General features: G+C 39.6%; 1 protein-coding gene across 1 annotated transcript in view; it reads right to left on the bottom strand.

The window, feature by feature from the left end:
• Positions 1-25269, bottom strand: part of LOC134867385 (ephrin type-A receptor 6-like) — a 135823-nt gene extending 110554 nt beyond the window's left edge. Inside the window, exons 1-2 of the mRNA XM_063887922.1 lie at positions 25184-25269; positions 20574-20638 (exon numbers count right to left, since the gene is read on the bottom strand). The gene's annotated coding sequence lies outside the window, so the exon portion shown is untranslated. The remainder of the gene's footprint in view (positions 1-20573; positions 20639-25183) is intronic.
• Positions 25270-25522: the final 253 nt, after the last annotated feature.

Genomic DNA, 25522 nt, shown 5'->3' with positions numbered 1-25522 from the left:
GTTGGTGGCAAGGAAAACTATAGTGAAATCCCAGGGTTTCATTTTGGCAACAGGAGGCTAAATCTGTATACATATTTATAACCTCTTATTTCTTCCCTGGAGGATTGAGGGACAGTACAAAGTGTCCAGCAGCCTCATGCCTTACTTGCAACAGGACATTTTACTGCTGTGGTCGGACAAAGTGTTTACAAGGTTTTGGCTAGGATTTGTTTTTCAGCAACCTCTGGAGAGACTCTCAATTAAAGAAAAGAATGGAAATGCGAAACACCCTAAACCAGCTTTCCTTTTTTTGTTTGTTTTCATATCCTCCTCCAAACTAAACATTCTAGACAAAACATTTATATCAATGAAATGCAACTCCTTTTCGCATTGCTGCACAATACAAGTTGTTTCACAAGGAATGAAACCATCTACACCTTAAATATCATGTTTGACACTTCATCAACATGAAGTGAGGAATTTCAGATTTACAGTGTATGCAACAATGAATTCTTTAGATGTGTTTTTACTTTTGTCATTAAACATCACACAGCCGGGGGATTTAGTATTACATTACAGTATATCACATGGCAGTGTGTCAAATAAAAGATACAACTTTGCCATTTTGCTCCACAAATTACACTGAGACAGTATTCTTTAAATCTATACATTATTTCTTTACACATGCCAGTGTGAGTTCTTAAACACCCAGCATTAGGGTCATTCTTATATTTTGTTTTAAAAGTTTGCTACAACTCTATCTCTTTTTCTTGTGTCTCTGTTGTATCATTCCAGTGTATTTTCTCTGAGTGTGCTTCTTTTGTTTTCTCTATCTAATCTTATACTCTATTTTTCATCCCCTTTTCTCCCCTCAGACCCCATGACTCTCCTGTTTGTCTCATTCTTTCTACCTGATGACTTCTCGGTCTTCCTCATACACTTTGGGTCTTACACACACACAGGCATATGGCTTAAGTGTGTATGTGGGAGAGTGTGTGTGATGCCACTGACACTTGGATTGAGAGATTTTTATTTAATCCCAGAGCCTCCCTCTGTGATGGATGAAACACCTCCACAACAGGGATGAGGGAGATGGATGGAGTCTTTGCTCACTAGGGAACATGGTGTCAGCTCTTTGACTTCATGAGAAAGGAACAGAAAATGAGACGAAAGTAAAACAACTTGAACTGAGTGAAAGGAGGTGAGAAAAACAAGTGGTAATGAAAAATGAAATATACTATTCTCGTATTTGGTATGACTCATGAATATTAATAATGACTGGCTAGGATTTTGACTGTTAGGGAAGTGTTTTTTTTATTTTGACTCAAAGGTTTGTTTGCAAGTGTGTATAAGGTGTGTGTGTGTGTCTCTATGTGTCAGAAGTTGGTCTATAGAGGGCTCATTAGGGACATGTGGGGATTAACTTGGGGGATTTAGTCAATATCTGGCAAATCATTCCGTCTAACAGCGCAAACAAGGCAATCAATCCTTTGATTGGAGAATTATGGAAATAGATTTTCACTGTGTACTTTAGGATTTCCAATTCAATTACTAAAGGCTTGCCAATAACGAGTATTGGCAGGCCTTGACACTGGACAGAACCTGCATAACAATACTGAACACGTCATAAATCCTTTGTATTGCCACCTTAGCGAAATTAAATTAACACACTATTTTCCTAATGACAGCCTCATGGTGGAAGTACTCATCTTTCATTCATAACCAGTACTGTCCATTTTAAGTTTAGCTCCTTTTAGTCACTTTCTCTTTATTATATTTTATATGTCTTTTTGCTGTTTAAAGGTCAGTATTGTCAGGTAGGTGTAAAATAAAAGAAAATGAAAGACTTTCCTTAAAAAAGTCAGATTTATGATTAGATTGGCTTTATATTTAAAGTATAAGTTCAAAACAAGGTCACACGCACACACACAGTAGCTGCTATTTATAATTGATCTATAATCAGAAATACTACTGAACACATGTTATAATGGTAAAGGTTTGATGATGGGGTGCAGGAAGAAGACAATATACAAACAACGCCTAAAGTCAGAGAGCACGCTACCCTGTGACTTGAATATTGCAAAAAATAAATCTATCGTTATCATTTAGACCCAGACGCCAGATGGAGCCTAGTTCAGTGCACTGAGACTGGCTTTACAAAGGCTGACAGGTATCATCCATTTCATGCATGCTTCACAATCACTGGTTCATTCACAACTCTTTGGGGATCAGCTGATTAGTAACTTTAATCAACTATCAAATCACATTCATGCAGATGTGCAGTACAGCACATCATTACTCTACTTTAAGAGCTCAGCCTTAGAGAGCCAAGCCTTTTCTGCCAACTTTTACCATTTAATCATTTACCATTTATGGTTGATTCATTAACGTTTGCGTCTCTGACTAAAGTGCTTTCAAATCTGAAGGGTATAACAGAAATACATTTTACAGTTTAACAGTACTCTTAACACACAATGTTACAAAATGCAGTTGGTGATATGCTGAAAGCCAGATTTCTGACATGATGATGGAATACAAATGATTCCCAATTGGACAAACTATAGAGAACCAATATTGCTCTTTGTGTGTGATTTGTTGATCTCTTTTTCTACCTGAAATCGAGTGATTCTGCAGCTTCATGTACTGATTTGACACTGAAATATTAAGAGAAATCCAAAGCTCTCTCTCTACTTTTAATCAAATAAAAAGTATTTAGCAAGGAGTCACTCTGAAACTCAATGCAGAAAGGCGTCAGAGAATGTTTTTAGGTCTAGCAGGACACAATATTCTCTTACAATAAAGTTTTTGAATTGTTTTTGAAAGACAGAGATTTACTTTTTTATGTCTACATGTTCATTTTTCCAAAGAGCACCTCATCCAAACTTGTTTTTGGTCCAGGAAACACTCCCACCGAACAATTGTACAAAATAGTTTTTCTTTTGTTGAAAATAATAAATAAAATAAAAAGCGCTCCTGAAAAGACGAGTGTGATTGAAATGGGCAGTGGAAAAATATTAAAAGTTGTTATTTTATAATTCATGCATGGTGTTTAATTTGTCTCAGGGAACTTCATGATTTACCAACAATCCACAGGTAGTTTTTGGCACATGTAGCACAAATAACTACTAATTACCATATGGGAACATTCGGCCAAACAAATGAATGAATCTTACAGCAAAAAAGGCAGCAACACACATTTATCATCCAAACATATTGCAATGTGCTCTGCCCCCCATATCAAGTAAACTGGGTTCTGTGTTTATTTATCAGTTGATGTTGTTGTACCAGAACATGCTGCTCATCTTTTTTCTTGTAAATTGGATGCATTCTGATAAAGCTTTTCTCCTGGTTGTTTGTCACTGCTCTTAAGGGATTGATTCTTTAATTAAAAAACCAGTAAGATGCAACCCACATTACTCTTACACACACACACACACACACACACACACACACACAGCATCCCAACCAGCCGTCACCAGCACAACCCTAAATCAATAGGAACAAGTGAGCGGTGAGCAAATGAAATCCAAAGACCCTGTCCTTCTCTCATTCCTGCATCCATCACAGTGGATGGGTAGCCAGCAGGGTGGAGCTTCAGCACCCACACCCATCAGTCATCCCTGTGGTGCTCTCACAATGTGACACCCTGTTGGTCATGGCCTCAGTCATCCTTCGAAGAAACCGCAGGGCACTGAAGATAGAGTTCGACCTGCGTGACATTTTAGCTGGAGCTAAAAAAAAAAAGTTGTATTCTGGTCATGATTTAAAGACGATAGAAAATTAATGACAACAAGGTAATGAAAGTAAGACTCTTCATTTAAGTGTTTGCAGGACCTCAGGCATAACTGCAGATTTAACAAACTGTTGAGTATATTACCTCCCACTTCACTAGAACGATTTCTTTGGTCAGACATTGACACCATAATAATTTAACCAAAAAACACTTTCATCATCAGGCGTATTCGAAATGACTGCCTAGCTGGATGTTGATGAACATGCCACAAATAAGTGTCAATGAAGGGGAAACCAAGCTTTTAATACTTTATTGAACCCTTGCATTGTGTCTAATGTCCAGCAGGGGGAAACTCAATTAGTTGCTAAAGAGGTCCTTTTGTGCAGTCTACAAAAAGCTATACCTCTTGATTTATTTATACCCCAGTTGATTTGTTCCTGTCCAGATTATGTTTTAATAACGATAATGATATTCATTTTGCAAAAGGTGGTCCATCTTAAAATGAATATAAACCAGTAAGCAGCGTATGCTTTAGGACTAGCTTGTTATTGACCGACCGATGTTCTGTTTGGGTGTTTTCCTCCTATACCTTTAACACTAGGTTTTCATATCATAATTGTTACATTATAATTGTCTTAGCTTTGTGATCTTATGTTTCATTTATACAAGAAACCAAGACAGTGACGGCATAAGGCCAAAATAGAGTCTACAAGTTTGCAGTTCTAAAATAAAAATGTCAAAATGTCTATGTGCACTTCTTCTCTGAAAGATAATGCTTGTCTACACTAATTTGAGCTGAAAGAGAAGATATTACGTTAAGGCAGGGTACTGAAGAAAGAAGAGAATATCTTAATGTCTTGTATCTGGACCTAAACTCAACCTCAAGCCAACAACTTGAAATAACAGGGAAGAGAAGAAAGGCCAGAGAGCCTGAGCCTGATACAGTATGTGACAACAGGTCCACAGCCCAGCGCGATGATCAGGGCCATTCATCAAGATTTTATTGATTGCAGCATGACAGAGTTTATCTATACAAAATGAATTTGTCTTGAGAAGTCACATGTATGTTAACCTAAAATAGACAGTGGCTGATGAAAAATGTCTTTGTTATGATGGAAATAATAAAATAAATGTGTCACCTTATATGGAAATAAGACACTTCTGCCAGAGCACCATGCTGTGAGATTCAACTTGTTTAGCCCTGTTAAATGCTTATGTCTTTGTTTTGTATTTTATTTAATTTAGCATGAGCTGTTGCTGTAAAACATTTATGCCATTTAGCTTCGTATAATGACCATTACAGTGAGAGGGTCACAATCTATCATGCACGTGTGGCAGCCATAGATTGCTCCTCTTGCTCCATCCATCCATCCATCCATCTTCTCCCGCTTTTCCATCAGGGTCGCGGAGGTAACAGCTCCAGCAGAGAGACCCAAACTTCTCTTTCCCTGGCCACATCAACCAGCTCTGACTGGGGGATTCCAAGACGCTCCCAGGCCAGCAAAGAGATATAATCCCTCCACCTGGTCCTAGGTCTACCCCTCGGTCTCTTCCCAGCTGGACGTGCCTGGAACACCTCCCTAGGGAGGCGCCTGGGTGGCATGAACTTCTCACCTTATCCCTAAGGGAGATGTCAGCCACCCTGCGGAGATATCCCATTTCGGCCGCTTGTATCCGCGATCTCGGTCTTTCGGTCATGACCCATCCTTCATGACCATTGGTGAGGGTAGGAACGAAAAGGCCTGGTAGACAGAGAGCTTTGCCTTCTGGCTCAGCTCTCTTTTCGTCACAACGGTGCGGTAAAGCGACTGCAGTACTGCTCCCGCTGCTCCGATTCTCCGGCCCATCTCACGCTCCATTGTTCCCTCACTCGAGAACAAGACCCCGAGATACTTGAACTCCTTCACTTGGGGTAAGGCTTCATTCCCTACCTGGAGGAGACAGTCCATCGGTTTCCTGCTGAGAACCATGGCCTCAGATTTGGAGGTGCTGATCCTCATCCCAGCCGCTTCACACTCGGCCACGAACCGATCCAGTGAGTGCTGAAGGTCGCAGACCGATGAAGCCATTAGGACCACATCATCTGCAAAAAGCAGTGGTGCAATCCTTAGCCCACCGAACAGCAGACCCCCTCCACCACGACTGCGCCTCGACATCCTGTCCATGAATATCACAAACAAGATTGGTGACAAAGCGCAGCCCTGCCGGAGGCCAACCCTCACCGGAAATCGGTCCGACGTGCTACCGAGGACCCGGACACAGCTCTCGCTCTGGGAGTACAGAGATTGGATGGCCCTGAGTAGAGACCCCCTCACCCCATACTCCCGCAGCACCTCCCACAGCATCTCCCTCGGAACCCGGTCATACGCCTTCTCCAAATCCACAAAGTACATGTAGACTGGATAAGCATACTCCCAGGCCCCTTCCAGGATCCTTGCGAGAGTGAAAAGCTGGTCCGTCGTTCCACGACCAGGAAGAAAACCGCATTGTTCCTCCTCAATCTGAGGTTTGACAATCGGCTCCTCTTGCTGTTGCATTTAAATCAATCAAGACTGGCAGTAATGGATGCAAAGCTCTAACTTAAAAATGTTATAGAATTAAAAAAAGGAAATCTATGGGTGAGCAAGCCATATTTCTTTATGCTAAAGAGGCTGTCTTTCAATAAAACGTTTCCATCAGCCTCAGCTGGACTTTTAATAAAAGATTCCCCTGGGGCTGCTGTTCTCCTCTGTGACCTTCCACAGCTATGGTCATATAAGGAAATGTGTTGCATAACCTGCATGGCATGATCATTTCAGTAGTTAGTGACTAGTTCAGGGTTATACCAAAGAGGCTGATATTGGCTGAACTTGGTGATGCACTGCATTAACACTAAAAGGTTGACATTGTAGTTTCGAGTGAAATGTATTGACATCTATTAGATGTATTGACAATCATTTTTAGTAGACATATTCATGTTTCCCTAATTATGAAGTGTAGTAAATTAATTTTTCATTCAGCATCGTCATCAGGTACCGGAGCCATGCAGCAGTGCCTTCTTCTGTTAGCATACATAATCACCTTAGCTTTTATTTGTGTTGTTAAACTGTCAAATCAGCATGAAAGAGATCAAAATTTACTACACTTCATAATCAACAAAAAAAGTGTTTTAATCACAAGTGATATGAATTTAATGTCTTAAATAGAGCATATAAGACATTAAATATAATCGTTTGAGGAATAGTCAGGTAGGATTGCTGTTATGCATGATTCGATTTTGTGTGATGTCTTTTTTCCTATAACGTCTTGGAATAAACAATTCAACCCTCGAGCTAACAAAAGACATCTGAGTCCCCAGAATTTTCCACATGAAAACTGTAAGGTCGCAAGTAACATTACTTTATCTAACATAAACTATCTCCATTGTATATATACCAATTATACTAAATATTGTTTATCAGCAACATCAAACCCTCACGCCAGTAAAGCCATCTACCTGCAGGATCAACGCCGGCTAAGGGCATGAACCTTGTCTCCCTTCAACCTTTTCCTTTATCTCATTTGCCTAAACGGTGATATGTCATTCCCCTCCACACACGATGACTCTTTCTCTTCTGAGCTGACACAGATCAGAGACCTTTTCTTTTTTTCGCACCCCCACCGGCTCAGGCAAACTGTGCGTGGGAAAAAACGAGGGGAAAAGAGCTTGTGGTTTTACATATCTATTTTTGCCAGAGAGGCAGGCAGGCAGCATGGAATGTCAATATGTGGCTCAGCAGCCTCTGACTGATGTGAGATCACAGTGACGGCTGCACACAGCGGACACACGGACACACGGACACACGGACACACACACACACACACACACACACACACACACACACACACACACACACACACACACACACACACACACACACACACACACACACACACACACACACACACACACACACACACACACACACACACACACACACACACACACACACACACACACACTTTGCCGGTGGATAAATAAGCAGGGTGCAACCATAGACAGTTTAGATAAGACCAGGTCACCCAAGTAGAGGAAAGCATGCTGCACTGACACACACTAATAGAGACTACCGAGAACATGGATTCAGTGTCGAGTTGTCTTATACTCCAAACAAGCAGAGTTGGCACAAATCATAAATGGTACAATGCTTAAAATTTGACAAAATTAGGTTTTTCTGACATTCCCAGCTCTGTAATTTGTATTAAAAGCTATTATTTTTTAAAAGTTGCTACAAACTCAAAGAAGGGGTCCTACTGGTATTAACTTTACCAAACACTGCAGTCAACGATAAAGGAAAAGCTGGTATTTGAAAAGGTCATCCCAATTCCGTTATATCTAAATTGTCAGTATTGGTTTTGACAGCAAGAAATCTGTATCGCTAAAACAATATAGTATTGATTGAGGCACAGTAATATTATGCTGCCATTCAGTATTGTTTCAGCCATCTGAATGAGACAACATAATGGCAAAGAGAATTGACTTTTAGTACATGTATGATCTGTTCTCTTTTTGCAAAATTGTAATATGGCAACACATCAGTTTAGAGGATTCCTGTTCAGTAGGTCTTTGCAGCATCTTGTCATATATAAATATTATTATTTTTATTTGATATAAGCAGCACAACACTGGGTCAAACCAAGCTTTGTCACAGCAGCTATTTGATTTCCTACACAAATCTCTTTAATTAGTATCTCAAAATGCACCTTAAGGCAGCAGTATTATGAGAAGACAAGCTATGATTAAACATACAAAATAAAATACCTGCACAGAAACATCATAACTACCACTTCCTTTTCTGATGTCTCTTTTCGTTAATTATACGGTCCTCCCTAAGCAGATATACAGGATGAAACACACACAAACACATCCATGACACATTGCCCCTCGCCTGTTTTCACAGTCTGCTGCTCTCAGTTAAGAAGAGGCTGAGAGAAAGGATGAGAGGCAGGAGAGAGAGAGAGAGAGAGAGAGAGAGAGAGAGCGAGAGCGAGCGAGAGCGAGAGCGAGAGCGAGAGAGGAAACGATTGAAAGGGGAGCAAGATAAAGAGAACCGGGAAAGGGATAGATATACAGCAACGAAGCACAAGACAGTAAGACAAAGCAGAGACGAGGTAAAGAAAAGGTGAATTCTGAGCTTTGTGAAACAGTGTATAAGGAAATTACTCAAAAGAGGATTCAAGGGATGTTTTAGGATAAAGATTGAAGGTGAAGGTAAGCATTTGGATTACTGTTAGCTTAAATTGGTAGGATTCAGTTTACAAACAGTGATTGCCGCATTGCAATTCCAAAGAAGGTCCAAAATATTAAATGAAACAACTAACAGGTATTTAGATGTGTTGACCATATTGGTAGTTAACTTCTCTTTTTGAAATATGCGTAAATACATGTTCCTGATAATTAAACTTTTCTAGCTGTGGAAATTATGACTGTCCTCATCAGAAAAAAAAGAGCATTTATTTGCTTACAGCCATTAAAATAAATTGGGTGGCCAATATACAATCACCTATAATCATCTATGTTCCATTGAGGTTCAACAGCACCATGTACTGCAGCCTCAGAACTGACCATACAGTCAAATCAACACCTCTATAAAACAGTATAAACAAAACAATTAAACTTTTTATAATGATCATTAAAGTATCAATTATTCCACTCCAACACACTGGCAACTGTGGCCTTTAAAATGACACAATTTGTTTCAGTTAAAGACTCTAAATGAACTGAACCCAAATTCTTAAAACAGTTGTTTTCACATCTAAATGATCATATACAAGATTTGTTCTAAGTCTCCATTAGAACTCAGATTTTTGGGATATTCTTTTAGGTTTGCTTTCTGGGTTTGAAGTGTGTTACTGTCTTTCCACCCATGGCTTCCTGTCTGCCCGCTTGTGTCTGGTAACAGTAGGAGGCATCTTCCCTCAGAGAAGCCATCTGACTCCAGTCTGTAATGCTTAAACAAGCCTGACTGGAAATGAGTGCAGACAGAACGGGATTGTCTGGCCTGCTCGATCAATTAGGACAGAGGGAGCAGCTAAGAGATAGGCAGAGAAAGTGTGTGGTGAGGCACAGCTTTCAGCATCTGCCAAATTTGTATAAAATGTTAAGTGCATTTTAGAGAGCTTGCCAGACAAAACATTCATCTCCGCTGAAACAAAATCTCTCTACATGGACCCATCTTCTAACCCCTAACGCCCCCATATAACGTCCCATGTTGGATCTGAGTTCAAGACTGAATTTAGACTTCAGAGCTGAGAAGAAAATAAGAAAATATCTCCCTTCTTATTCGTCTGGCTCTGCTTGTAAAGAAAGACAACAAGGATATGCTGTTGGGCTTCAGGGGATGAATATCAGCCAAGTGACCCTGTTTTCTGTCTAACTCTACCTAAGGAGGTGAAGAATACATAATGAGAAGCATCAACATGCAGAGAATTGTAACTTTGAATGAAATGTATATTGTCTCATATAAAACAGCAGTACTATACACTGAAGTATAAACATACTATTAAACAAACAGCCAACAGGCTTACAGGCACAGTCATTTTCAGTGCTTTTCAACAAAATGTCATTCATAGAGACACTTACCAACCAGAGAGACTCTCAAGGACCACAAAAAACATAAAGCGACTGTAAAGAGAGAGACAAAATGACCAAAAAAGCAACACAAAACAACTACAAAGATGCTTAACACAAACACAAAGTGATATTAAATGACTACAAAGAGACAGAATTAACAGAAAAAGACACAAAACAACTACAATAAGCAGCCAACATTGACAGACTTTACATTTTGCGTTTTGCTTTAGGTGGTGGGCCTTTTGCACGTCTGGATAACAATATATATTTGCCAGTGATCTGTCTTCACTTTCTCCCCAGATGGGAGTGGGTTTGGAAGCCTTGGAGACATACAGTATGATATTCGATGCAGGGACTTCACCATCGTTAAGATTTAGCGATTTAGCAAGTTGATACTGAGGTTGAAAGGTAGAAGAAGGGAGCGAGAAAGAAGGTGGTTTTGTCCTGCAGTGCTGTGATCAATCTTCTGCCGCAGCATTTTGTTTCAACATGCGGCAGAACTCTGATCCATCCATACCCTCCACTGGTTTGAATTGGGATTGAGGGGGTTTGGTGGGCGAAGGTGTGATTTATAGTCAGATTGAAGGAGCTGAAATGCAAGATTGTGTTTTATCCTACCGCAGTTTTACATAGAAACATGTAAACTACTCAGCTACCTAGAGAAACAAGCCCTTATCATCATGTGAATCTGCAGACCAAGGAATATAGCACGTTCATGGGACTACAGTACACACTAACTATTTGTTGATGCAAATCACTTGAACCCACTTTAACCGTCAGTCTTTTTGAAAATGTCAAGAAACAATTACAATTTTCAGCGGGACAGTATGTGACCTTCCCCAGCCAGATGTATAAAGATGGACGGTTGTCATGTTTACTGTATGAACTCCTGCTGAGAAGCAACAATACATCTCTAAAGAGGTGGGGGAGATGGTGAGTGACTGAAGGGCGGGAGATGTCACGTACTTGGGGCAGATTATCAGTTTATTATCTCTAAGAGCGAAAATTGATACATGAGGGTACTGTCTCTGTGTGTGATTATAGGTGGTGAGCGGTAAATATAGGGTAATCCAGAGATTTCCCTGGGTCAAAAAAGGGCTTTTCTGTAAGATTAAACACGATTGCTTCGCTGTATAAACAGTATCACTGACTAACTGGCTTCTGATTGGTCAGAGCTAATGACCAGGGGCATGATCACATAGTGACGGCTGTGATATAATGGTTTATAAAATATATTTATAGTGTTAACTTAAATTCAATCATGTCTGTTTTCTGAATGCAAAAGAAAAAGACAGCTTTGAATAACTTTATGTTTTTGTGACACAAGACAAGCTTGAAACAAAATCAAACACACAGAAAAAAACCTACAATTCATAGCTCTGTGAGATTAAAGCAGTGATGAAGGGGTGCCCTGATGACATAGGGGTTAAGGCCACAACAATAAATAGGTTTGGGTCAAGCAAGGAGCTTTGTTGATTTTTCACGACCTATCTCCCCCTTTTCGTCTCCTGTCTCTTATGTCTTTAAAAGACATAAAATGGCCAAAAATATCTGAAGGCAAAAACAACAAAATTGGCCAAAAATGAATTGTTATTCCAAGATAACCACAATCATTCACATTTAATGGCATGATGTGCAACAGTGCCATTTTCTTCAAACAGGCAGCATGCATGTCACTTCATTTTATTGCGTAATGAATGTGATCATTTTTCAAACGTCTACCGTAATGCCTGTGTCAAACTTTTGTGATTTCACACAGTTGTGTCTTATTATTCATACATTGTTTGAAAACCTCACACTTTTCTCCTTTATTTGAATCCTTTATGAATTCCCTCATTTTTTATGTGAAAAAAGAGAGATTTCAATGATACTGTATGTGTATAACATTTACACATGACCTAAATAATACTGCTTTCTCGCATTTCCCACTAAAGTGTCTCTTCAATTAATCCATTTGACACGTATACAATTTCAATTATGCCTTAAATAATCTCTGTTCAGAACATATCTTTTGCCATGGTAAGTGTCTGAATGGATTTTCTTCAATAGCCCTTTCAGACGCTCAATGATGTATCCATGTTCAAACAAAACAACAGGTGAAGCTGAATTTTGTTCTATTTTGACCCAAAAAGACCAGACAATAAACCATATGTACTACAGACTGGGAGTTAAATCTCAGTGTATGCGTTTGAGTCCGTGTGTCCGTGTGCGCATCTTCCCTTGGTTTTCTATCAGACCACAGAGAGTGGGACAAATGGATGTGTCAGAGCTTGATGGAGCACTGCGATTGCTCTGCTAGGCACAAAGCTATTACAAGACTATATAGACAGCCCCAAAGAAAAATCCTGTTTCAATCAACCACACATAATCTGGGAGACAGAGAAAGATGTTCAACTGTTGATAGAAAGAGTCAGGCTCTTGTAGTGAAAGAAGATCAATTTCTCACAAAATATGTGAATCTGTAAGTATCTCGAAAAGTTTTATTCAGATGTGTATTATTTCTGTCACTCACTGTCACAGCAGAAAGACACCGGAAGATTGTATCCCAGACATGGACAAGTATACTTTAGAGAATCAGCAAATCATGGGACAATGAATAAGAGACTTGCGAGTCCTTCTTGTGGTTCATCATTTTCTGCAGATGTTACCTAACCACACTTTACAGATAGATATTATTGATAGTAATCAACTTTGCTTTTGTAATCTTTAGAAAAAAAAAAGACATTCAAATATTTTGACACAAAAGGCTTTAATACAACATAATGCAATTCTTGTAATTTGAGCAGAGGTTCAGGTTTGGAATACAGTAGACATTTGCCAGTGCCACTGTAATATATTTTTCTGATGCAAGTCAAGTGAGACAGACAGGAGTAAACAGCCTAGTAGAGATAAAGCACTGTGACCTTGGACAGGTTTCCTCTAACTGGGCCACCACACTGCTCTTTTGGAGTGCCACGTGCGCAAGAGAATGTGTACAATAGCATGTGTATCTGCACAACGTGCCTATGTGTGTGTATGAACAGACAGAGTGAACAACACCTTCTGCACTTACATGTGTAGAGTAAGAAAGAGAAATAAGCGGGAAAAAAATCAATTTGTATGATCTTCTTCCTGGAAATGTGTGTGCGTTAAGCACGCTGTTCTTAGTCAAATCCCAGAGGAGCACATCCCACAGTTCTTTTCACCAAACCAGATTTCCTGCTCTCTGATTCATTTATGATTGCATAGTTTACCAAATCATTAATTTGATTAGTTCACTACTTCATCATGCAACTGCAGAAAAGCCTCTAATGAAACACATTTTTTTAAGCAGTCTATACAATTTGCCTAGATTGAACAATGAAAGCCTTATGAGCCACTTATCTCTGTCTGTATTTATACAACATAATATAAGGGTCTGTCTTAATGGCTGCCCGACTGTCTGAATATATATAACTTCTGATTATCTGCCTTTCTTTGCTATTGCATGATTGACTGCTTAAATACTAGTAAAACTGTGTAACTGCATGTCTACCCATAAGAAATAAACGGACTCCCGGCTTTAACCTCTCCCTGTGCCGCTGTCTGTTTCTCTTGCTGTCTCTCTATGTGTCCCTCTGTCAGACTCCTTTTGGCCATGCATTTAGTAGAGCAGAACTCTTCTGCCAGCATTTGCCGGCTCATCTTAAACCAAACAAATGCACACCCAGCTAGTTTTCCCTCCCAGTGAATTGATGTCAATATGCAGCAGGGGTAAGATGAGGGGAGATGGAGAGGGCATAAGTGTGGCCAAACTAGGGAGGGTGGAGGGAATCAGGAGGCATAGGGAGGCAAGCACAAGACAACAGAGGTACAATAATGGGTTGAGAGACAAAGATGATTAAAGAGAAAGAAAGAATAAAGTATTTGTATCACCTCTTGGCGAGCAAATGATCACTAACAATTAAGTATTGATCTTTGCTCAAAGCTAAACAACCTAAACATTGGAATTATAATTCACAGTGAGCAATAAATAAATGCTCATCTGATCACATCTTTCATGAGATAATTGCTGCAAGAACTAGAGGCCCTAATTTAGATACACTAGGTGCATAAGCCTAAATAATTCAGAAATGTAATAATGGGATATTTTGAATACAAAATTAAAAACTCAAAGAATGGTCATACAGAGTGACGCTTCTCTCTCTAATAAATACTTATTGGCTGACACCAACTTGCAAAGAGCATATCGACTACCTAGCAGATTTTAATTTTGGCCTTTTGGCTACTTACAGCGATAATGCAAAAATACAGCCGATATGATCTGCCAGCGGCTCCATTTGTCCTTTCCGTCCGAGAAAGTCAACATCAGCAAAAAAAAGAGACTTAACAATGTTAAAAAGATAGTTTAAAATGTATTCTACAGCTTTAACTGAAGCGAATTTAAAACCACAGACAAATATTTTTAGTATAAAATTCCCCGTTTTGTGAGAACATTGAGGCCAAGGGGAGAACATTGGGGCCAAGGGGAAAACACTTCCATGGTACTGTAGTTGCATGAGTGAACACAGCAATAGCATTAACCCACACATTAATACTGTGATGAAGATACCCAATTAAGCTGTCTTACTCTGCTTGAACTCAATTTAGCTTCTGAGTACTTGTTTTTAAATATGAAGACTGTAGATGTTGTATCCCTCTCTTTTCAGAATAGTTACAATCTTTTAACTGTTTTGTATTAGAGATAGGTTATAAAGTAGGTAAAGTCTAAACTGTTTATAAACAGTATATCTATGCATAACGATATTATTCATGTATCACATGAAGATTCTTTATCAAAAGCAAACTACGGCCATATCAGTATTTGAAAAATAATGTTCTCCTTAACATTTCTAGAGCTTTTACCTCTTAAGAAACAAGTCTGTCTAAACTCTGCCTGTCTACATCCTTTTTCTTCTGCTGCTTCCTGTATTCATGTATTCAGTGCTTGCTTCCAGCAAGACACTAATAACCTCCTCACTTTTCCCCATCCTCTATTCTTCTTTCCATTTGCATCCATCCAGTGTCTTACACACCCCCCCACCTCTACTGCTCCCTTTCTTTAGCTCAGCCTCACTGTATTCCTCACACGGTGTGGGTAAGCCCAAAAAGCTGTCAGAATCTGTTCTGCTGTCAGTGAGATGCCGAGTGGGAGCGCATTAGATATTGGCCTCGGTGTGTCCCTGACAAGAAACAAGCCAATTAAGGAATCCCCTGGCACTGTTTAAGCCCAGTTATGGCAGAGGTCCCCGAGACGAACACTGGTGTGCTAAATCATCATACCTTTTTTTTTATTAGAGCGTCCATGGGGAGAAGTGGAGTGATTCAGGATTACTCCCTTTTTTTTTTCGATCTCGCAGCTCTGCCGGCCATCACTCAGCAGCATGCCTTAGAGAAGTTTATCTGAGCTATGAAGGACACTGACATACAGATTTCCCTCTCCCTCCTCCTCTGTTGTGCGGAGCTCACTCTCAAGGCTAATAGTATTAGGGATGGAGGAAGTGCTTAGAGATAACCCTCGGGTCGGGTAGTTTCAATCAATTACTGTGGTTAAATATTGAAATACAAAAGATTAAGCATTAGTATTTGGGGAAAGGCTTGAGAGAGCATGCAAATGCCTTTCGCGAGTGTGTAAGCACTTGTATGTGTGTTAAGTGTGTGAGTCATCTTATTCCCTTTTGCTCTTTACATCCAATCACTCCTTGACATGGCCTTTTATCTTCCTCTGTGTCGCCTTTTCTGCTCATGCATCCAAACTCAGAGCCTGAATCTGACGGAAATCCTCTGAAAATGTTCCCAATATCCGACAGACTGATTGCTTTAGGAGGACTTTAAGTCTACCTGCTGCAGTCTAAGCTTACTCAGGGGCGTCATCATACAATGACACAATAGGAGGCTGCTTGATTGAATTCAAAAGCTACAGTTGGAAGATCTGAAACAATTTGGTATTGATAACTGACAAAGATACTTTGCTTTAACAGGCCATCAATCCTAAGTCCATTGCTTTGTACTGTGTAGCTTTGTAGTCTAACAATGGGGAGACATATTTAATAGTTTTACAATTAGAAACCTTTTAAATCACTTTTAACACGATACACGTTAACTTCAAGCAGGAGTCTATAATCATTTACCATATTGGCAGGCCCAATTATTTTGTTAATTAATAGAATCAATCATCTCATTTTGCTTACAATTACCAACAGGTTTCAAATAGTGTAAATGCCTGCTTTATGGGAAACGAGATAAAGAGGACAGATGTAAATGTATGGATGTGCCGAAAATGACCTTTGTCACACACACACACACACACACACACACACACACACACACACACACACACACACACACACACACACACACACACACACACACACACACACACACACACACACACACACACACACACACACACACACACACACACACACACACACACACACACACACACACACACACACACACACACACACACACACACACACACACACACACACACACACACACACACACACACACACACACACACACACACACACACACACACACACACACACACACACACACACACACACACACGGCATTAGGGTTGCACAGCCTAATATTTGACTGAGGTGTGTTTGGGCAACCAGCGCTGTGCAGCACCCTTATATAACGCTGTGTTTATACGCCTCCGGTATATCTGACCTATCGGCTGCTTGGGATCTCTGAAATTTATCAAAATAGGATTATTCCCTTTGTTATGATCGGCCTTTGTCGTCCAACTGGCCTATGCTCAGTTGTTATTATGATGTAAATGAGTGAAAACAAAAAAGGCAACATTAGGCATGTGTAATCCCTTAAAGCTGTTTCATGTAATTTAATAAATAAACTGCTCTTCTGTTCTTCACTTGCCCCCCCCCCCCCCCCCCCTTGCAAGCAAAATGACTCATGCATATTTCAGCAGTGTGTCTGCCTATTCTGAGTGGAGCTTATTGTGGCTGCTTTCAGACGCCAAATGAACCCTCTTTTCCTCTCTCCTGTCTCTCTGTCATTCACCCCTCCGACGCCCGGTTCTTCATCACAATTCAGCATTTCAGAACATGGAGAAGAAGCATGAGAGTAGAGACGCACATCTTTGCCTCATGTGAACAACCTCTTAATATTTTTTCCACTGAAGTATCAGCTTGCCTTTGGCGTTCTCAAGTACAATTATTAACTTCTTCTGGAGGAAAAGTTTTGCTGAGTCGAAGTCCTTGAAAGACACGGTATGGATCAATTGCTGTTCAATATGCACAAATCTAATGAGTAAAACCTTGGAGGGTAAATGTGTTTTTCTAACTCCATAGATATTCCCACATTCAGTAAAGTCATTAACAAACATAACAACAGTCCTCCTTGCACAGTTTTCCCTTGTGGGCCAATTGAAACAGGTCTATTTATTTTCAGAGCACAGCAGGTATAACATAATCAAAGGGCACCTTAAACTGAGGGCTGGGCACGACGTATATGGTGTTTACAGTGCGTAAACATTTGTTTGCAGCTTTCCAGCAAGCACAAATGTCTGCGATGTGAACCTACATGCAAATTCATTCTAGTGACTGGGGAGAACAAGCACAATTAAGTAATTGATTGAAGTTTCTCTGCCTTTTCTGTAATTCTTACTAATGAAAACTATTCCCAGGCGAGCATATGAGCCCATAGCGAGAAAATCAAAGTCCCGCTTTAAGGAAGAACTTCTATACTACCTGAAACATCTAAATCTATAACTTTTACCATATCCATAATGTCTCTCAAAAGTTGAAAAGATGATTATCAGGAGGCAAAGAGAAGCACAGATGTAATTCTCTGATACAAATAAACAGTGTTTATAGCTACAGTATGGGGCTTCTTTGCCTTACTCAAGGACACTTCAAAATTGTTTTTGTTGGGATTATTCAGAATCCCACAGTGTCCTATGATGAGAAGCTGGCAAAACACCACTATGCACTTCTGGTCAACATTCCTCTTCAACAAAACCACTCACATTCCTCCCTTTACATGCACTGCTTAATGTAATTTCATAAAAACTCAGCCATCAATATACACCCCAATTTCCACTTCACCTTCAAATTCATATCATACGACCAGCTATATTCCTGGCAAACTCATCATCAGATAATAATGCCGGAGAAGTTACTGCATATGAAATGATTTAAAGATGTGCAATGGGCAGGACTGATGGGCAGCAGTTTATATCCAGAACTAGAAGCAGTATGTGACTCTGATAGGCAGCTACACCGTGTGCTGCTGTATCGGCCTGATACCAGGCTGTGTCTAATATGGTGGGGATTGACTTCCTCTTGCTGGCTCCTTGGTAGTAAAGGGGATTTAAACTATTTTACCTCCCAAGATCTTCACACCTTCCCTCAGGCCCTCTCACCTCGAAGCCTTAAATATTAATGGTAAATCGCAGGATAGTGGACGAGTGAGGATGGTGGAGGGCTGACAGCTTAATCATGGTAGAGGCAGCCTCCCTCTCTCCTCTCCCTTAACGCTGTGGGCGGCTGTCACCACGACCTACATGATGTAATCACCTTCATAACCCTGATATAGGCCACCAAGGGACTTGCAAAAAGATATAGAGGGACAGAAAAGAGCTGGGGGGACCTTTGGGATCTTCCAGCAGCGGATCCTTTTGAGTCAAAACTCAGAGGGGGAGAGGAGTCGTAAGGATAGTGAAGGACACTGTAGCGCTCCAAAAAGACATAAAAAGGCAAAAAAGTTGTTCTTACTGCCTGGGCTCTCAAACACAACCTCAGCAAGAGTAAGACATATTGCCTGATCTTCAGTTTTGCTACTCTCCCATATTCAGTCTTCCTGTAGTCACCTCACCACATTTGTTTTTCTTTTGACCGGTATTGCACTCATGACATTTTTATATGCATTAGCGTGAGCTATGATGCTGTAGACTGGGTTTTTGACGGGAATTATAGCTCATCTGTCTGATTGTTCTGTGCTGTCCGAACTACTTGGCAATGTTAACCATTTCACTACATCAGTTAGCAAAGCTATTGGTAGTCCTTGGGACAATATATTTGCTGTGAAAAAGAGACCAAATGCAAGTCCCCTCCCCCCAAAAGAAATACAGAAATGTTTTGATTATTTGTTATTTTTAAGGTAAATGCGTTTAGAATGCTGACATTACAGTCACAATCAGGCTTTTGATTATATGGATTCTGTAGATTCTGTGAGTGCCTACATATCACACCTCAGCCCCATTTTGTTAACCTAAAGAAAGATCATATTTTATCATACAAATAACACATTTGGGAGACTGTTTACCCTCAAATGCACTGTAAGCATGGCTTTACTGGCAGCAATCAACTATATCACTTAAAATAAATTGAACAAAACCATCTCTATTACATCATTAGAGATCACACCTGAGAGACATGATTCGTACTCAAATTGCAACCACAGACACGACCTCATTGAGTAAAGCACTTGTCATTTTCAGAGAAACTGCATAAATGAGGTTCAAGGGGGCATTTTTTATCCTGAGAACAAAAAACATGGTCAAACTAATGTCCGAGGAGCCTATACCTCCATTCTGTAATAAGTTTTCATCTCCCTCAAATATCCTGACAGCTCAGAGAGGGAAGCGTGTTGATGCAGCTTGAAGTTTTTGATCTGAGGATGTTACAGTTTGTTGTCGGCACGACTACATTTCATTATCAGGATGCCTTCAGTTTGGGACTCGCTGCCATTTTCAAAATTTTTGATTTTCAGCTAGACAAGTTACTGAGGGGAGCTGTAGGCACTTTCTGCGAGAACAAAATGGGATTACCCTTTTGTGTAGTTGACGGACCACAAGACTGAATATGGTACAAGACATGCATTCATTGTTTCTCCAGTAACTGAGAGGCAAAACATTTAAACAAAAATGTTTTGCCTCTGCAGTACACAGTGGAAGTTAGCTTTGTGGGAATTGGTTGGTTTAAAGAGTCAGTAAAATATTTTACTGGGCCTGAAGGGACACAATGAAAAGATGGGGGAAGTTTGAACAGCATAAGGGAAGCTTCCTTAGAGACCTTCGCTCATTATCTCATTATCTGTCTCCAGCTTACAGTATTTCCCATGTGGACTGAAGGGTCTGAATAAAACCAGTGATGTGAATACGAAACAGGTCACTGCTACCCATTTGGACGTGTTAAAATCAATATAATTGATGCAGAAATAGTCATGTGCTTTCAACAAGGTGCAGTGGACAGTTATGCCGAAGGCAATAAGTAGTACAAGACATGGGCTCCTTACCCCGTTGATAGGATATGTCTTCCATCCAAGCTCTCCAAGCACAGACGTCGTATCTAGCAGCACAACTGAAATGGAAAAAGAGGCAAGAATAAAATACAACCATTAGCAATCTGTCAACACACAAAAAAGTCCTATTTTGGAACTGGAAATTGAAATATCACTCATAAACATGTTCATTTAAACTTTTTTTTATATTAACAGAAATGAGTTTCTAGGATGAATATTTATGAGAATGGTGGCGCTTGCTGTGGGAGCAACATTTCTGCTACTTCCGACACAATTTGGGGACTGATGGATTACACTGAGATTGCTGTCAACAGTCCATTCCCTCCCCTGCTATCACTTTCTCCCATCCTCAGCCATGCCCCAATCTCACTGACAATATGCTCTTCTTCTGCCTAAAGCTGTTCAAAATATATAAAGGGATAGATCTCTGCTCAACTCTTATGAAACTTACTGCAACTTAAACATCCTACTATCTTGTCTGGTAAGGTGTTTAGGTATGCTTATTAGAGCTTCATATCATATTGTTCCATAGTAAAATAGGCAGAGATCATGTTCAGTTCACTATAACTTTGCAGGTATTGTAAAATTCCACCCTCTAAAATAAAAATATTACTATCCTTTTTCAGTATTTTGTCTAACTCTCAAGGACTTAGGTTTAATAATTCAGGAGGAGTGCTTCTCTCCCAGTACAAGCGATTTACAGTGTAAAGGAGCAGACATGGTTAACTGAATGTGTGATGCCACCATAACATCACTGAAGGTTTAAGTTTAAAGACACACCAGCAACAACAACTTACACAGTTATTGTTTTATTGTATACAAACATATAACATCCTTGAATATAACATTGAGCCAATCCAGTCATCTGTTCTGTGTGGATGGCATAGGTGATATCTGGCATAGAAACGAGACTCGACTCAAGAGGCTTGTTAAAATACTCACATGCTATGAGCCATCAAGGACCATTCGCCAAAAATCTCATCTTTAAACTTGTCCTTGAGCAGCCATTGACTTAAATGTTAAATGTCAAGCTGTGAATCCCTCAAGCTTTATACTGACACTGATTTCTGACTATCACTGGTATATTCTTCTTCTTGAAAACGATGGAGATTTAAGTATCAGTCAATTATGAATGTCCGCTTAGAGCTCTTCAAGTGGTCCTTGGGGGCCTCGTTATTCCAACACAAATTTCTATCAGGGACTGTACCTCTATTAACAACATGGCTCTCCAATATTTCGTTCCATTAACTAAACGTACAACAAAGTACAATGCTTTTAAAAAATACATATTTGTGAATGTCAATTGCTAAAGAAAAGTGATATTTATATCTGTGAATGTACTCTGACAAGCATAAAGGATGGACCATTTTTGAATGTGTCTGTTCCCAGTTATGATCCAGTAAACCTCTGATGGAGCGTGGTTGACAGAGATTCCATTGTGTATGCATTTATGCGCGTGTCATTCCAAACTAAATACTTCTCCACTCCCCCTTAGCTCCCAGAGAGCCAGTACAGGATGCAACGCAGTGACAAAATGTAACATGTTTTGAATTGGTGCATCACAAAATCCAAGAGTTAAGAAAAAAAAACTCCAGGAGTCACAGATAATACATCCAAAGATGTTGTTGCTTGTGTATGTTTTTCAATATGTGTATTAAATGTGTCTATAGCATTAAAAGAGCATCCTCTTTTATGATTATAGTTAAATATCACAAATCATAGAATTAGTTGCTGCTCTGCTAATTATAATACCAATAATGTCATTCACATTTGGACACTATTGCCAGACATCAAATGTTAAAAAGGGGAAATGTGGAAATCCATTAAACATCGTAAAAGGTCATTTAGACATTAAATGTGTTTTAATGTTTTGCCAGTGGAGCCAAATATACCACCTTTTAAGTTTATGTGGCAAACTGTTAGCTGTTTACATACAAAGTACAGCAAAAGGCAGCATATGTATTAATTTTGGTGCCGTGTTTCTTGCCACTAACTTTTTATAGCTCTTATTTTGGTCTCTACTATCTTCTGAGAAAATAATTCTTTAGCTGTTAAAAGCTCCTTGTGTGCCAATTGGTGTTGCAGCTGGTAATCTAAATTGAGTTTATTAGAGCATTTGCTTTACTAAAAAAACAGCTGCCTGCGGCATTGGTTGATTAGAGTAAAGAACAAAGTTTAGTTGCCAAAAACCAAAACAATGAGAAAAAAAAGGCCAACATGCTTTGCATAACTGAAGAGATAGTCATCTAGGAGCTCATAGCTTTGAGAGACATCTTTTCAATTGCACATTAAGTCAATTGTTAATATTAAATAATAATTGTGTACACTGTAGATTGTAGATGTTTTAATCTATAATATATAAGCGGTATAACATACAAAAGTGTGACGGTTACATATATGTGCATGTGTGTTTGTACATATGAAGTTTGTTTGACTCGTTTTGTATGTGATATCCTTATGTATCTACTTAGGCACACATTTTAATGCATTCTGGTCTCATTGCCTTACCAACCAAAAATCCATTGACATATGCAGGGAGATGTAAAAGCAATGAGCTGCTGAGGTCATGTTAATGGAGTGGGAACTTGGGTGTGCCAGAGAAAATATTCTGAGACAAAATGGCTATGTGCTCTTCCTGAAACCTGGGTTATAAGGGTTAGGGTTAAGGAGAGAGAAAAGTTTCTCCCTGGGATTTCGAGGCAGCATTAAAGTAATGTCATCTGTAAAAATCCATATATAAAAAAGGTGCATGACTAACAGCTGGGGATTGGTAAAATCTGATTGCCTAAGAACAAGTGAGGATACATACTGTGCAGCATGAGTAAAAGAGAGTAAGACATTTTCTTAAAGTATTTGACAGTTTACTTGGCAAATATGCATTCTGATCAATACAAACGTTTTTGTTAATTTAGGTTGATAAATGTTATTAAATGATGATATTTATTGGATGTAAATGCATCCTTTTTCAGGTTGAAATTACCTGTGAACCCCAACTTTTACTTTAATCGCTTCAAAAACCCAATCAGTCTGAACAATATATTATATAAAACTCAATGTACTAGTCTACTTCTGACCATAAAGACATCAATACTCATTTTACCTACTCTGTTGTTTACCTGTTTATTCCAGATGACTTGAAAACATTGCATTAATATAGTCATGTATACCAGAGGACATTTAATACTAAAAGACTTTAAAAAGACTAACATAAAGCACCTAATAAATCCTGTTGTGTTGTATTAATCTGAGCTTAATTGGAGAAAATGACCATTGATCTGTATAAAAATGTAGCATATTTTTCAATTGATTGACCATCCTGTACGACACAGCAAGTAAAGGCGTCATGTGGATCCTTTGATACTCCTCCTCTAAGTCTGTCTGCAATGCTATGCAAGCCTAATATTTCCTCCATGTTGGATCAGTTCCAGTGTCTTTTTCTGCCCACCAGTGTCAGCTCTGTGCCATGTCAGTGTCCGTGCCAGGCTGCAGGACTAGCTGGCAATGCCATGGTGTTAATGGACACCATTAGACTACTTTGGGCAGGTATGCAACACAGTCCCTGGAGGATGGCCTAATTACTGAGAATTGGCCGTGTTGCTCACTTCAGTGAGCAGTTTCACACATCACTTTGCATAAATAAAGAACAGATGATGTACATTAGGAGGCAGTGTGAAAGTTATCCAGCAGAGAACATTGCACTGTAAGGTCAGAACTTTGTTTTTTCTAAGTTTATGAGATCTTAGACACGCAAAGCAGTACAATGTGCTACACTTTGTACTGAAATGTGAAAGTACAGGGGTTCTAGATTTGTACAGGTCTTCAGAATGAAACACCCCTTGTACTGAGATTGCAAAAGTTAAATTATAACTTGACAACTCATTGCTGTATTTATTTAAAAACATTACAGCTACAAGAGCTCAATAATTCAGAATGTACTTAGTGTGAACGAGATAGAGCAAAGCATTATATTACATTATATTTTATGGTGAGTTAGACAACGTCACCTGGGGATCTCCACCATTGGTATGACAGGGAAATTATACCAGCTGCCAAAAATGTAGAGTTAACAATGAAGCAAGGCGCACAGATTTTGACACTGAAGGGCACAGGCGTATTTCCAAATCAGTTAAGTGTATATGTACTAAAAAATACAAAAAACTAAGTGAGCTGAGGCCAGTATATGGGGTGGCATTATATGGTAGGTCATCCATGGGTAGTGCCATACACTAACCGCAGAGGCAGTGACAGCAAAGACACACAAATAGTAAATTACATGAGCTCCACAGTGCTTTTCACCAAAGGAAACTGTGAAGAGGGAATAACCCCTCCTTTAGAAAGGCCCTCAGCTCCACTAAATCAAATAAATAATAACTGAAACAAAGTTAAACCAAATACAGATCCCGGTTGGTTCTTAAAAATCCAATTTATGACAAATGCTAAAAACACCTTAACAGAACAAAACAAAAGAGCAGTAAAACAGAGCTGGGAAAACAAAAGTTGCACAACAAAACAGCAGGTGAACCTACAAAGAGTAAAATGGGAGTCAAAGGCCTCACCCTGCTGCATACAAACATATTGCATTTAAATGTTGTGAACCCACTCACCACATCAGGTAAAGGTATTAGCACAGCCTTCCAACAAGTAGGCAGGACAACAATGGGCTTCTTACAAAATGATATGTCACATTAACACCAACCACAACAGAGAACAGGGTCAAAAAGCATGAGCAGAGGCCCCCAGGTGCTTATACCCAGGCCTTCATTAGGGGGAGTGGTTTGGGGAGGATTCAGGCCTTGAGCTGCATTCAGCAACACTACACTGCACTCACTCAGCATTCCCCACCACACAGGGTTTCAAGATAACAACAGAATAGTATCTATGAGTGTGTGTGTGTGTGTGTGTGTGTGTGTGTGTGTGTGTGTGTGTGTGTGTGTGTGTGTGTG

The sequence above is a fragment of the Eleginops maclovinus genome, chromosome 7 (genome assembly GCF_036324505.1).
Source record: "Eleginops maclovinus isolate JMC-PN-2008 ecotype Puerto Natales chromosome 7, JC_Emac_rtc_rv5, whole genome shotgun sequence".
Classification (NCBI taxonomy): Eukaryota; Metazoa; Chordata; class Actinopteri; order Perciformes; family Eleginopidae; genus Eleginops; species Eleginops maclovinus.
The sequence above is the reverse complement of the archived record's forward strand: the minus strand, read 5'-3'. Positions and strand labels throughout refer to the sequence as shown.